We start from the raw sequence: 16,114 nt of genomic DNA on the forward strand, positions 1-16,114 counted from the left end.
CCAGAGATAAACCATGCACTTATGGGCACCTTATCTTTAACAAAGGAGGCAAGAATATACAATAGAGAAAAGATAACCTCTTCAATAAGTGGTGCTGGACAGCTACATGCAAAATAATGAAACTAGAATATTTCCCTTTTATCGTTTCAGAACAGCTTTCAGAGCTCTCTGAGAAGACTGTCTTCTGGGTTATAATCCTCAGGGTGGCTTGAATAAAAATTTCCTTCTTAGATTGACTATTGATTAATTTTTGCTGTCAGTAGTGAACAGGAAAAAAAAAAATCTTGGTTCCTTCCCAGCCTTATTTTTTCTCATGATTTTACATTTCTTGATTGCCTATTCTTTCAGTAGGCTTCCTAAGATTAATGAACAACATTTTTAAAATAAATATTTGTAGATTGAGAGATTCCTTGTGGCTTGTTGGAATAAATAAATTCCATTTTTGGCTATAATATCTCTCAAGTACAAATACATAAACTGTTGTAATTTAACTTTTTCTATGTCTCTATCTATAGCCATACTGTATCTTTCTGTATCTTTGTGTCATTTGGGGACTTATCAATTCAGGATCAGTATCTTTCTCTACTACACTGCATGGGAAAAATCTTGAAAATACACTTGCCAGAATCTCTTGTCAGCAGGATTCTGGGTTAGATTCAGTTAAAAGCATTCACATAAGATTTGGAAGTCTAAAGACCTCCCCTGGCAGTGGCAGGCAGATACAAAAGATTAATATAAACTCTCAAGCACATTGGAAGTGACTTACTGGCCTTGTCGCAGAAAGGAGAGCTCATTAGAACCAGTCTTGTGTGATTTCTGTAAACTTCTAATCTCTGCAATGACATTTTTCTCTGACTCTTGCTCTCCAAGCCCTTCTAAGAGTTTTCTAAGCACACCTAATTCTCTGTGCTATAATCCTTTTCGTTTATACTTAGCATATTTTGAAATGGAATTGTTTTCTCTAATACTTTGAATATGACTAAACCATGATCAATAACAATTTATGTTCACATCATTAACTGTATCTCTTTATGTCTATCCATAATTGTATCTATTCATAGTCATCTGTTGATGAAAAGTTATTCAGTAACATAAAAATGAATTCTAGAATTACCTTTGAATAATGATTTCCATGAAACCAAAGTATTGACTTCATGTATGATTAAAGATTTTTCTAAAATATCTTGGCAAACTGTTATAGCTCACAATAACATAGAGTTATCGGTGGCATGAAAAGAAGTGTTTAAAGATACATTTTAAACAATATCTAGAGTGTTAAATTAAAAATAAAGCATTAACTTTATTTTATATCCTTTTGATTTATTTATAACTAAAGAAAGAAGCGAAATTATAGGTAAAAGCAATATTTCAATATTCATGCTTCTTTCTTGGAAATCATGACAAACTTTAAATTTGTCATTATCTTCATATTTTTTAAATTACAGAATCCTGAACTATATTCACTGCTTATGAAGCGAATATCTATGGCTATAATTTAAAACATTATATTGGTAGTTAAGTCTATTCCCCAGGACTTTTGATTGGAATTTAATGTAGTCCTAGAGAAACGATAGTTCATTGACTAAAGCAATAATTACTTTGAGTAAAAATCACAAATCTCTAAAACCTCTAATAGGCTTAGAACTATTTAAAGTATGGAGGTTGATATCAAATCTGTAATAAAAATACAGAATAATTTAAAAGCTCTTAAAGGGGATAATTATATTCACTTAATTACTATTGATGTTTTATGTGATTCCAGACAACTAATATTTACAATCACTCAGACCAGACTATATTCCTAGAGGCTAAATTACCTTACTCTTGGGTTCTATAGGGAACTTGCTGGCCCTTTTTACTCCTTTTATTCATATCTATACTTTCCCCTGATTCACAGTTCTTGAAATGACCCTTTGCTCTCCCACAGCAAATTGTATCACTCATTACCACAATCTCTTAAAGGGCTTTACTACGTTCAGAGTATATTTGTAGGGCACAAATATGATCATGCCATTTCCCTACTTGAACTATTCAAAATCTTACCCTTCCATTTCAAGAAATGTTCAAAACCTCAATATGAATCATAGACCCTTTTCTGCTCACCCCTCCTAGCCTCCAGGTCGTATATAATGATAACTGGCTCTTTATTCTCTCTGTTCTAGAGATAAACAACTCTGCTCTAGAGTTAATTTCCTGACTAGGTTAGGTTATCTCCAGAAGAAGTCCAGAACTTTACTGAGTAGAGTGAAGGAAGAGGGATTGGAACTGAAATAAATGTGGCTCTGGAAGATATTAAGGAGTCTGTTGCCACTTATACCTCCTCAATTTGGCAGCCAACTCCAATTCCAATACCTTGGAAGAAATAGGCAATAGTTTCCCAGAGAAGTAATATGAGGCTGTATCTGCAGAAATGATCATTGACCACTGAGAGAAAACATAGCTCTTCCCTCCACAAGAAATATATCTGTAATACTATTTCTTACTCCTCAGGCCACAACATATATATCACTTCTGGAATACCTTCAAGACTGGAGTGCATGCTCTTGCTTTTGCTTTTCCATAATACTTTGTATGTTTACCCATTTGATAAATTTATCACACTGTATTATAATGAATTTTTCAAAATTTATTTTTACTACCAAAATTATATGTGAATTTTTTCGATATATTGAAATAATGGCTTTATTACACTAACATTTTTATCATTTAAAAGTAATCTATCAATTTCCTCTCACTTATAGATAATACTGTTAACGGGATATTTATATATATATATATATATGCATATATATGAGTTTTAGTTACTTGTCAACTCAATCTGTTTTTGTGTAATTTAAGTATGTTTTCTCAATAATAAATTTTTGAAAATAATTTTCTTCTATAAAAGTTTAAAGACTAATGAATAAAGTATAGGAGTATATTTCACTACATGCCTGATGCTCTAGTAAAGAACTAATAAAGTCATTCAGAGTACAGATAGAATTTAAGAAATGTATTATAGCTTCTGTTGAACTAAAAGTCCTCCTATACTATATATATATTGAAATACTTTATTTTATCTTCTACTAAATCATCACCACATGTATATTTTTTAGGTCAATAATCACTGTTATTAACTGTGACATTGTTGACTCTGGAATTATTCAGTTCTCCCTCCTCTCCACAGAATCTCAATTTTACATCCTCACTTCACCCAACTATCTCAGTGAATCTGTCAACGTTCAATGTCTCTGTTCTGGCCACTATGGTCTCTGAAATGAACTTTCTCTACAAGCAGTACAGGGCCTGGTCTCCCTCAAGGACTGGCTTGGATCTTGCAGAAGAGGGCTTCCTGGTCTCCATAGGTCTCAGAATATAAGGATCATGATTTATCTTTCAGTTCATTTAAATAAAATGAACTAAGTCAACAATGGTTAGATATATTTATTCTGCTTATAAATTAGAAGAAATTATACAATTGAGATTAAACCCACTTTGAGAAGCAGGGCCAAAGCAAAGCTGGTTCTATTTTTACTTTCTATTTTTAAAATAAATTTATATTTTTAGAAGAGTTGCAAAGAGTTAACTGTGGAAGCAGGGAGACAAGCTATGAATGTTGGGATGACATATCATTGGCCTCGACCAAGATATGAGCGGTGGAAATAGTAATGTGGAGCTCAGCATCTGGATATTATTTTGCCAAAAATTTGGATGTAATTTACAAGATAAAAAGTCGAGTAGCTAAGGATTTTGGCTGAAACAGCTAGAAGGCCAGTATTTCACTTAGCTGAGTGAAATGGGCGGAACAGATTTGAAGTAGCAAGAGAAATCAGGAGTCTCATACCATATGTGATCTCCAAGAGAATATGTAGACAGAGACAAGAAGCCCCAAAACAGAGCCCTGGGTACACCAACATCCAGAGACTAAAAAGAGAGGAGGGACTGATGGAGAGTCTGTGTGTATGTGTGTGTGTGTGTGTGTGTATTAAGTCAGTTCAATTGTGTCCGACTCTTTGCGAATCCATGGACTTTAGCCCACCAGGCTCCACTGTCCATGGGATTCTCCAGGCAAGAATATTGGAGTGGGTTGCCATGCCCTTCTCCAGGGGATCTTACCAACCCAGGGATCAAACCCATATCTCATGTCTCCTGCATTGGCAGGCAGGTTCTTTACCACTAGCACTGCCTGGGAAGCCCATGTCGTTGACTATCAGAAGGCAAAGACTGGGTCAGGAAGCTAGCTGGATGGAGGAGATCTGGACAGCACTCCGCCACCACGTCCTGTGTTCATGTCCAGCCTGCAGTCAGCCTGGTTTAGAGCAGACGCTCTTGGTCACGTTCAACCTGTCTGCCTCTGCTTTTGCCCTGTGGTGACAGAGCATGGGTGTGAAATGGGAAGAATGTGGCTTGCCCTCAATAGATGGGACAGAGCTGCAATATTGTTGGTGGGGGGTGACCTTCAGGGCACAGGGCAGAGTTTCCAGAGTGGGTGCCTTTGCTGCTAATATTCTTTCCTGGTCAATGTGCTGCCCATGGGGCTGCCAGTTAGACACTGGGAGCTGGGCATAATGGAGACTAAGTAGAAATAACTATTCAGATAAAAGAAAAATTAATAATGTCCTGGAAATTAATGGTTGGAAAGATCAATTTTGTTGTTACTAATGGGTCAAGTATTGAAAATATGAGATATTTAATATTAACAGAGTGTTATGGAGGCATTGGTAAATTTGACAAAGCATGTGACACAGACCCCCGTCACCCTTCCCCCAACACATAGACACAAACACACACATCTCTTCCACATGCATCATTCACTTTCTCTCCTTGCATAACTACAGTTACTGCTGGATGGTTCATACGTACTTCTTTCCCTCCCTTATAAAATGGCATTGGATTGATCGTCTTAAGCTATCATTCATTTGAGCTCTGGCCAATGAATTTTCAGAACATGGCTGCAAGTTACTGATATCTGATTCGAAACAACAAAATTACACAGGCAATGTGAACCGCAGGCCCATTTCCCTGCCTATTCTGCAATCAGTAGAGCACAAATATTATTCGTTCAGATATACACCTGATTAATGACACATTTGTGTGTCATTAACCAGAGCTTCTCTGGGCTTCAGTGTCTTTTTACACAAAATAAAGGGACTAGATTAAATATTTAGAAGTTACCACTCCTTCTAAGCCTGAAAGGAAATCCCTGGACATCAAGTGTCCTGTGGCTCAAGTATTGATGTAAGAATGGATTGTGCAGAAAGGAGCCAAGAATCCAGACAGCACATAAAGTTGCATGAGATAAATTTTGCCTTTAGTCAGCCATTGGCACCAGTCCCCATTTACTTCAACTGTCTCAGGAAATTTACAACTCAGTATAAACACCGGAGCTTAATTTCACTATGAGAGCTCACAAATTTTATGATAGTGCATATTGTCACTACTAAAATCTCATTAAGATCTGCAGTTTCCTAATTGAAGTGTAGAATAATGTGCAATGTTAATGAAATGACAATGACATTCAAATGTCATTGTGAAGATTTAGAGCAATAACAAGTTTCAAAGAGTCTAAAATTTCATCCACTATGTGTGATGGGCTACTCATTTGATCAATAAACATTTATTATCTCAATAAAGTCAACTTAAATTGTTTTGAGAGATAGAAAGGTATTATAGGTAACAGATGATAGTTTACTTTCATGTATTATCGATATAAATGGCTATCAATTAAATTAATATTTTAATTTTATAATTTGTTTAAAATATTGATGTAAATTATTTAAATATGCTTAAAATTTTCAGTAATCATAGACACACTGAAAGAAGTATTTCCAGGAATTTAATCTTTATAAAGGAGGTGAAAACCCATCAACTTAAGAATTATTCTAATAATATTCACTGTACATTGGGTTGGCCAAAATATTCACTTGAGTTTTTCAATTACTGTCTTGAGGAAAAACCTGAAGGAACTATGTGACCAACCTAATATTTTATACTTTCTGGTGACTTCTGTAATGCTACTCTCAGTTCAGTTCAGTTCAGTAGCTCAGTCCTGTCTGACTCTTTGCAACCCCATGGACTGGAGCATGCCAGGCCTTCCAGTCCATCACCAACTCCCAGAGTTTACTCAAACTCATGTCCATCCCGTCAGTGATGCCATTCAATCATCTCATCCTCTGTCATCCCCTTATCCCCCTGACTTCAATATTTCCCAGCAACAGGATCTTTCAAATGAGTCGGTTCTTCGTGTCATATGGCCAAAGTCTTGGAGTTTCAGCTTCATCATCAGTCCTTCCAATGAATATTCAGGACTGATTTCCTTTAGGATGGACTCATTGGATCTCCTTGCAGTCCAAGAGACTCTCAAGAGTCTTCTCCATCACAGTACAAAAGCATCAATTCTTCAGTGCTCAGATTTCTTTATGGCTCAACTCTCACATCCATACATGACTACTGGAAAAACCATAGCTTTGACTAGATGGACCTTTGTTGGCAAAGTAATGTCTCTGGCTTTTAAAATGCTGTCTAGGTTGGTCATAACTTTTCTTCCAAGGAGCAAGTGTCTTTTAATTTCATGGTTGCAATCACCGTCTGCAGTGATTTTGGAGCCCCCCAAAATAAAGTCTGTCACTGTTTCCACTGTTTCCCCATCTATTTGCCATGAAGTGTTGGGACCGGATGCCATGATCTTAGTTTTCTGAATTTGAGTTTTAAGCCAACTTTTTCACTCTCCTCTTTCACTTTTATCAATAGGCTCCTTAGTTCTTCACTTTCTACCATAAGGGTGGTGTCATCTGCATATCTGAGGTATTTCTCAGGCAATCTTGATATTTCTCTAGGCAATCTTGATTCCAGCTTGTGCTTCATCCAGCCCAGTGTTTCTCATGATGTACTCTGCATGTAAGTTAAAAAAGCAGGTTGACAATATGCAGCCTTGACATACTCCTTTTCTTATTTGGAACTAGTCTGTTGTTCCATGTCCAGTTCTAACTGTTGCTTCCTGACCTGCATACAGATTTCTCAAGAATCAGGTCAGGTGGCCTGGCATTCCCATCTCTGATGGAGAGACCTGACAAAATATGGTCCATTGGGGTAGGGAATGGCAAATCACTTCAGTAATCTTGCCTTGAGAACCCCATGAACAGTATGAAAAGGCAAAAAATAGGTCGCTGAAAGATGAACTCCCCAGGTCGGTAGGTACCCAATATGCTACTGGAGATGAGTGGAGATATAACTCCAGAGTGAATGAAGAAATGAAGCCAAAGCAAAAATAACACCCAGTTGTGGATGTGACTGCTGACGGAAGCAAGTTCCAATGCTGTAAAGAACAATATTGCATAGGAACCTGGAATGTTAGGTCCATGAATCAAGGCAAATTGGAAGTGGTCAACAGGAGATGGCAAGAGTAAATATTGACATATTAGGAATCAGCAAATTAAAATGAACTGGAATGGGTGAATTTAATGCAGATGACCATTATATCTACTACTTTGGACAAGAATCCCTTAGAAGAAATGGAGCAGCCATCATAGTCAACAAAAGAGTCTGAAATGCAGTACTTAGATGCAGTCTCAAAAATGACAGAATGATCTCTGTTCATTTCCAAGGCAAACCATTCAATATCACGGTAATCCAAGTCTATGGCCTGACCACTAATGCTGAAGAAGCTGAGGTTGAACAGTTCTATGAAGACCTACAAGATCTTCTAGAACTAACATCAAAAGAGATGTCCTTTTCATTATAGGGAACTGGAATGCAAAAGTAGGAAGTCAAGAAACACCTGAGTAATAGGCAAATTTTGCCTGGGAGTATAGAATGAAGCAGGGCAAAGGCCAATAGAGTTTTGCCAAGAGAACGTACTGGTCATAGCAAACACCCTCTTCCAACAACACAAGAGAAGACTCACACATGGATATCACCAGATGGTCAACACTGAAATCAGATTGATTATATTCTTTGCAGCCAAAGGTGGAGAAGCTCTATACAGTCAGCAAAAACAACACCAGGAGATGACTGTGGCTCAAATCATGAACTCCTTATTGCAAACTTCATACTTAAATTGAAGAAAGTAGGGAAAACCACTAGACCATTCAGGTATGACCTAAATCATATCCCTTACGATTATATAGTGCAAGTGACAAATAGATTTAAGGGACTAGATCTGATAGACAGAGTGCCCAATAAACAATGGACAGAGATTTGTGCCATTGAATGGAGACAGGGATCAAGACCATCCCCAAGAAAAAGAAATGCAAAAAGGCAAAAAGATTGTCTAAGTAGGCCCTACAAATAGCTGTGAAGAGAAGAGAAGGAAAAAACAAAGGAGAAAAGGAAAGATATATCCATTTGAAATCAGAATTCTGAAGAATAGCAAGGAGAGATTAGAAAGCCTTGTTCCATGATGAATGCAAAGAAATAGAGAAAACAATAGAATGGGAAAGACTAGAGATCTCTTCAAGAAAATTAGAGATACCAAGGGAACATTTCATGCAAAGATGGGCACAGTAAAGGACAGAAATGGTATGGACCTAACAGAAGCAGAAGATATTAAGGAGAGGTGGCAAGAATACACAGAAGAACTCTACAAAAAAGATATTCGTGACCCAGATAACCATGATGGTGTGATCACTCACCTAGAGCCAGACATCCTAGAATGTGAAGTCAAGCAGGCCTTAGGAAGCATCACTGTGAACAAAGCTAGAGGAGGTGATGGAATTCCAGTTGAGCTATTTCAAATCCTAAAAGATGATGCTGTGAAAGTGCTGCTCTCAGCATCCCAGCAAATTTGGAAAACTCAGCAGTGGGCACAGGATTAGAAAAGGTCAGTTTTTATTCCAATCCCAAAGAAAGGCAATGCCAAATAATGCTCAAACTACCACACAGTTGCACTCATCTCACATGCTAGTAAAGTAATGCTCAAAATTCTCCAAGCCAGGCTTCAACAATACATGAATTCTACTCTAGTATTAAGTAAATGGGCCCTAAAAGTGCAGTAATCTGAAAAAGAAATGAACTGCTTATTCAGTTTTATAGCCCATAGTGTAATTCCCTTGTCCATGTGCCTGCTCTGTTGCCCCTAATTCTTTGTGACCCTATCGACTGCAGTCCACCAGGGGCCTCTGTCCACAGAGGGGTTTTCCTGGCAAGAAAACCAGAGTGGGTTGCCATCTCCTTTTCTTGGATCTAACCCAAGTCTCCTGTTTGTCCTGCAAATTTTACCACTGAGCCACCTGGGAATGCTAATGCTGAAGCTTAACCTCCAATATTTTGGCCACCTGATATGAAGAACTGACTCATTGGAAAAGACCCTGATGCTGGGAAAGATTGAAGGCAGAGGACAAAGGGAAAATAGAGGATAAGATGGTTGGACTGCATCACCAACTCATTGGACATGAATATGAGCTAGCTCTGGGAGTTGGTGACGGACAGGGAAGTATGGTGTTTTGCAGTCCATGGCATTGCAAAGAGTCAGACATGACTGAGTAACTGAACTGAACACCCAGGAAGCCTACCTTAGTCCACAAGAGGTCTCAAATATCTGTTAATTCATATATAAAACTATAGCATTTGATTCTCAGGTCAAAAAACTCTGGGCATTTAATTTATTAATTAAATTAAAAATAATTTCTTTCATTAATTTAATACACATTTTATTGATGAAATCAGAGACTAGAAGTGAAATGGGAGAATATAGGGAAAATCCTGTCATTTCACAGAGCAATACATGTGATGATATAGTACTTGCAGACCATAAAGATGGACATCCCTTTTGATTTATAAGAATATAAATAAATATCAACTATTAGGTATTCTTTAAAGTTAATTTTTAGGAAAAAGCCATATATTTTAACCTAACATACATAATTGGATATTGTCTTAGCTGAACTTATTGGTTCTTCAGTTCAGTCACTCAGTTGTGTCCGACTCTTTGCGATCCCATGAATCGCAGCACGCCAGGCCTCCCTGTCCATCACCAACTCCCAGAGTCCACCCAAACCCATGTCCATCGAGTCGGTGATGCCATCCAATCATTTCATCCTCTGTCGTCCCCTTCTCCTCCTGCCCCCAATCCCTTCCAGTATTAGTGTCTTTTCCAATGAGTCAACTCTTCACATGAGGTGGCCAGAGTGTTGGAGTTTCACCTTCAGCATCAGTCTTTCCAATGAATACCCAGGACTGATCTCCTTTAGGATGGACTGGTTGGATCTCCTTGCAGTCCAAGGGACTCTCAAGAGTCTTCTCCAACACCACAGTTCAAAAACATCAATTCTTCAGCGCTCAGCTTTCTTCACCATCCAACTCTCACATCCATACATGACCACTGGAAAAACCATAGCCTTGATGAGACGGACCTTTGTTGGAAAAGTAATGTCTCTGCTTTTAAATATGCTATCCAGGTTGGTCATAACTTTCCTTCCAAGGAGTAAGTGTCTTTTGATTTCATGGCTGCAATCACCATCTGCAGTGATTTTGGATCCCCCAAAAATAAAGTCTGACACTGTTTCCACTGTTTACCCATCTATTTCCTATATCGGTTCTTACTACATAGTAACTGACAGAAACTTCATGGTGCTCCCTATAAAAATCACTACATTTCCCTAAAGTCATACAAATGAGGTTTGAATATTCTGTGTTGGACTATTTCATACTTCAAAGAGGAGTGTTCACTGTTCACAGAGACAGCAGGAAATAAAATTCCCTTCCTATAACATTACAATTGGATAGATGTGAACAGTCACTCAGTCACTGACTTTTCAAGTTTTTATTTTTCTCATCTATAAAATGCTAGTTATTAATTTATGCAACAAATATTATTTTGGGTCCTATTACATGACATTTATTATTCAGACTGTTAAAGAGTTGTAAAGTGACAATTGTAACCAGGACAGATAAAATTTCTGATCTCCTAAAATCTCATTCTTATCATAGGTGAGATACAATAAACATACATAAGAAAATATCACCTACTAAGAACTCCTAAAGGAAAAACAACTTTAGATGCAGTGGTGATTAATGGTTCATTTAAAGGCACATGAATGAAGAAAAGACATGAAGATTTATGATAAAAAATATTACTCAAAGGGATAGCAATTTTAAAAAGAGGAATGTTTGGCATAAGTGAAAGGTGGTAGAAGATGAAGAAAGGGATGTAGGAAGCAGAGAGTGTAGGAAGTTGAAAAAAAGGGAAGAGTTTGGATTATTCTAAAGCAGTTAAAAGCCATCAGTAACTCTTAAAAAATAATAATATATTTTTAGGTAAGTTTTAAGTGTATAGAAAAATTTAGTGGAAAGGACAGAGTTCCTACATATTCCATCAACTCCCTAGTCACTCACATAGTTTTCCCTATTATTAACATCTTGTATTAGTGTGGTATATTTGTTACTCTTAAGGAACCAAAATTATTTCTTCATTACTTACAGTATATACAGTATTTACATTGTTTCACACTTTGTGTTGTACATTCTATGAGTTTTGATAAATGCATAATATGTATCCACAATTACAATATCTCATAGGTTAGTTTCACTTGTCTAAACATTCATGCTCCCCATCTTTTCTCATTTCCTCCCTCTGAGATTCCTCTAATCACCAATCATTTTACTGTCTCCATAGTTTTGTCTTTTCCAGAATATAGTTAGGCTCATACATTATGTAGTCTTTTTAGGTTGACTTCTCTCACATAGCAGTATGCATTTAAGGTCCCTCCATGTCTTTTCTTGGCATGATAATTTATTTCTTTTATCACTAAATAATATTTTATTGTATGGATGTACTATACTTTCTAATCCATTTCTTTATGGAAGACCATCTTGGTAGCAAGGCAGAATGACAAGAGGGTGACAGAGGATGAGATGGCTGGATGGCATCACCAATTCAATGGACATAAAATTGAGAAAATTCGGGGAAATGATGAGGGACAGAGAGTCCCGGTATGTTGCAGTCCATGGGTCACAAAGAGTCGGACATGACTTGGCAACTGAACAACTAATAGCAAGGCACACAATTACTAAATTGCATGCTAAGAGTGTATTCAGTTTCTTAAGAATCTGTCAAACTGCGTTTCAAAGTGACTGTTTCATTTTGCATTCTTAACAACAACAAGATAATTCCTGTTGGTCCACATCCTTGCTAGCATTTGTTTTGGTCAGTGTTTTGGATTTTAGCCATTCTCATAGATGTGTAATGGTATCTCATTTTCATTTTAATTTGTAATTTTTATGACATATGATTTTGAGCATCTTTTCAGATGCTTTAATGCCTATGTATTTCCTTTTTGGTGAATTATCTGTTCAGGTATGGTGTCTTCTTTTAACTGGGTTGTTTGATTTCTTATTGTTCAGCTGTAAGAATTATTTCCATATTTGGTAAACTAGTCTTTTATCAGATATACACCTTGAAAAAATTTTATCTCAGACACTGGTTTGCTTTTCAATTCCTCACTTCTTTGTCATTTTTTAGAAGTTTTTAATTTTAATGGGGTCTAACATATTAACTTGTTCTTTCATGAATCATGCTTTTGGAATTATATCTAAAGATTCATCACCAAACCCAAAGCCATTTAGACATTCTCCTATATTCTCTTCTAGGAATTTTGGCATTTAGCATTTTACATTTAGGCCTATGAGCCATTTTGAGTCAATTTTTCTAGAAAGTGTAAGTTCTGTACCAATATTATTTTTGCACGTGGATGTTTTAACATCAATTGTTGAAAAGATTATCCTTTTCCACTGAATTGCCTATACTTCTTTGTCATAGATTGGATCAACATCAGGAAGTTATAAAAAGGGGTAACTGAGTTGTATGAGCTATTTACACATGTGGGATATTTATTAATGCTTTATTAGTCGTGTCACTTGCAAATATTTTCTCTCATTTTGTAGGTTGTCTTTTCATTTTGTTTATGGATTTTTTTTTGCTGTGCAAAAGCTTTCAAATTTAATTAGAGCTCAATAAACTTTTGAACTTAAATTGATTTGTTTTTGCTTTTATTTTCTTCATTTGGGAGATGGATCCAAAAATATTACATTGATTAATGTCAAAGAGTGCTTTCCTCTAATATTTTGTGGTATCTGTTCTTAAATTTAAATCTTTAATTCATTTGAGCTTACTTTTATATATAGTATTAAGAACGTTTTAATTTAATTCTTTTACATGGAGTTGTCCAGTTTTTCCAGAACCACTTATGGAAGAGACTGCCTTTTCTCCATTGTATATTCTTATCTGCTTTGTTTTAGATTAATTGACTCTAAGTGCGTGGGTTTAATTCTGGGCTCTCTACCTTGTTTCATTGATCTATATGTCTGTTTTGTGACATCACCATGTTAGTTTGATTATTGTAGCTTTTGTTGTAGTCTAAAGTCAGTGATTCTTGCAGCCACTATGAAAATCAGACAGGGGTTTCTCAAAAAACTAAAAATGGAACTACCATCAGTTCAGTTAAGTTCAGTTCAATCACTCAGTCTTGTACAACTCTTTATGACTCTAAGGACTGCAGCATGCCAGGCTTCCCTGTCCATCACTAACTCCTGGAGCTTGCTCAAACTCATGTCCTTTGAGTCGGTAATGCCATCCAACCGTCTCATCTTCTGTTGTCCCCTTCTCCTCCTGCCTTCAATCTTTCCCAGCATCAGGGCCTTTTCAAAGAGTCAGTTCTTCATGTCAGGTGGCCAAAGCATTGGAGTTTCAGCTTCAGCATCAGTCCTTCCAATGAATATTCAGGACTGATTTCCTTTAGGATGGACTTGTTGGATCTCCTTGCAGTCCAAGAGACTCTCAAGAGTCTTCTCCAACACCACAGTTCAAAAGCATCAATTCTTCGGTGCTCAGCTTTCTTTATGGTCCAAATCTCACATCCATGCATGACTACTGGAAAAACCATAGCTTTGACTAGACGGACCTTTGTTGGCAAAGTAATGTCTCTGGTTTTTAATATGCTGTCTAGGTTGGTCATAACTTTTCTTCCAAGGAGTAAGTGTCTTTTAATTTCATGGCTGCAGTCACCATCTGCAGTGATTTTGGAGCCCCCCAAAATAAAATCTTTCACTGTTTCCACAGTTTCCCTATCTATTTCCCATGAAGTGATGGGACCAGATGCCATGATCTTAGTTTTTTGAATGTTGAGTTTTAAGCCACCTTTTTCACTCTCCTCTTTCCCTTTCATCAAGAGGCTCTTTAGTTCCTCTTCTCTTTCTGCCATAATGATGGTGTCATCTGCATGTCTGATGTTATTGATATTTCTCCAGGCAATCTTGATTCCAGCTTGTGCTTCATGCAGCCCAGCATTCCACATGATGAGTACTCTGCATAGAAGTTAAATAAGCAGGGTGACAATACACAGCCTTGACTTACTCCTTTCCCAATTTGGAACCAGTCCATTGTCCCATGTCTAGTTCTAACTGTTGCTCTTCACCTGCATACAAGTTTTTGAGGAGGCAGGTAAGGTGGTCTGGTATTCCCATGTCTTTAAGAATTTTCCACAGTTTGTTGTGATCCACACAGTCCAAGGCTTTGAAGTAGTCAATAAGTAGAAGTAGATGTTTACCTGGAATTCTCTCACTTTTTTGATGATCCAATGGATGTTGTCAATTTGATCTCTGGTCCTCTGCCTTTTATATATCCAGCTTGAACATCAGGAAATTCTTGTTTCATGTACTGCTGAAGCCTTGTTTGGAGAATTTTGAGCATTACTTTGCTAGCATGTGAGATTAGTGCAACTGTGTGGTAGTTTGTGCATTCTTTTACATCGCCTTTCTTTGGGATTAGAATGAAAACTGACCTTTTCCAGTCCTGTGGCCATTGCTGAGTTTTCCTAATTTGCTGGCATATTGATTGCAGCACTTCCACAGTATCATCTTTTAGGATTTGAAATAGCTCAACTGGAATTCCATCACCTCCACTAGCTTTGTTCGTCAGGATGCTTCCTAAGGCCAACTTGACTTCACTTTTCAGGATGTCTGGCTCTAGGTGAGTGATCACACCATCATAGTTATCTGGGTCATTAACATCTTTTTTTGTATAGTTCTTCTGTGTATTCTTGCCAGCTCTTCTTAATATCTCATACTTCTGTTAGGTCCATATTGTTTCTGTCCTTTATTGTGCCCATCTTTGCATGAAATGTTCCCTTGTATCTCTAATTTTCTTGAAGAGATTTCTAGTCTTTCCCCTTTTATTATTTTCCTCCACCTCTTAGCACTGACCACTGAGGAAGACTTTCCTATCTCTCCTTACTATTCTTTGGAACTCTGCATTCAGATGGGTATATATTTCCTTTTCTCCTTTGCCTTTAGTTTCTCTTCTTAGAACTACCATATGACCCAGCAATTCAAACCCTGGGTATGTATTTGAATAAAAGAACAACACCAGTTCAAAAACGTAATGCATCCCAATGCTCATAGCAGCATTATTTACAATTGCCAAGATATGGAAGCAACCTACATGTCCATCAACAGATGGATGGCTAAAAAAGATGTAGAGTGTGTGTGTGTATCTGCTACTCAGCATATGCTCTCCGAGTCCATCCATGTGGGACATGACTGAAGTGACTTGGCATGCTTGAAATGGACTATATCCTTAGGCTGTGACTCATTCTTTTATAGTGTTAGTTGCTCAGTCACATCTGATGCTTTGCAACCACATGGACTGTAGCCCACCAGACTCCTCTGTCCATGGAATTCTCTAGGCAAGAATACTGGAGTGGGAAGTAATTCCCTTCTCAGGGTATCTTCCCAAGCCAGGACTTGAACCGAGGTCTCCTGCATTACAAATGGATTTTTTACCACTGAGCCATGGAAAAGCCACTTCTATTGTATACTTAATATTATACATCAGCTATATGGGAAGCCTGGTGTGCTGTGGTCCTTGGGGTTGCAATGAGTCAGACACTACTGAAAAACTGAAAAAAAACAACAAATACTTCAATAACAATCAGAAGAGAAAACAAGGAACACTTGATTGTATAAATTCTTATTTTTCAAATGTTAGTCTGCATATCAAGTTTGAATGTAATTGTAGTGGGAAGAAGATAGGTTAGGAGAGATTCTAGAGAGTTAGTCAAAAGAACTAGCTGGTATTTGGTGAAATGAGGGTGAAAGAGAGAAAGTGATCAGTACACAATAATGCTCTAGCAATATGAATACA

This window comes from Cervus elaphus, chromosome 12 (assembly GCF_910594005.1).
Source record: "Cervus elaphus chromosome 12, mCerEla1.1, whole genome shotgun sequence".
Classification (NCBI taxonomy): domain Eukaryota; kingdom Metazoa; phylum Chordata; class Mammalia; order Artiodactyla; family Cervidae; genus Cervus; species Cervus elaphus.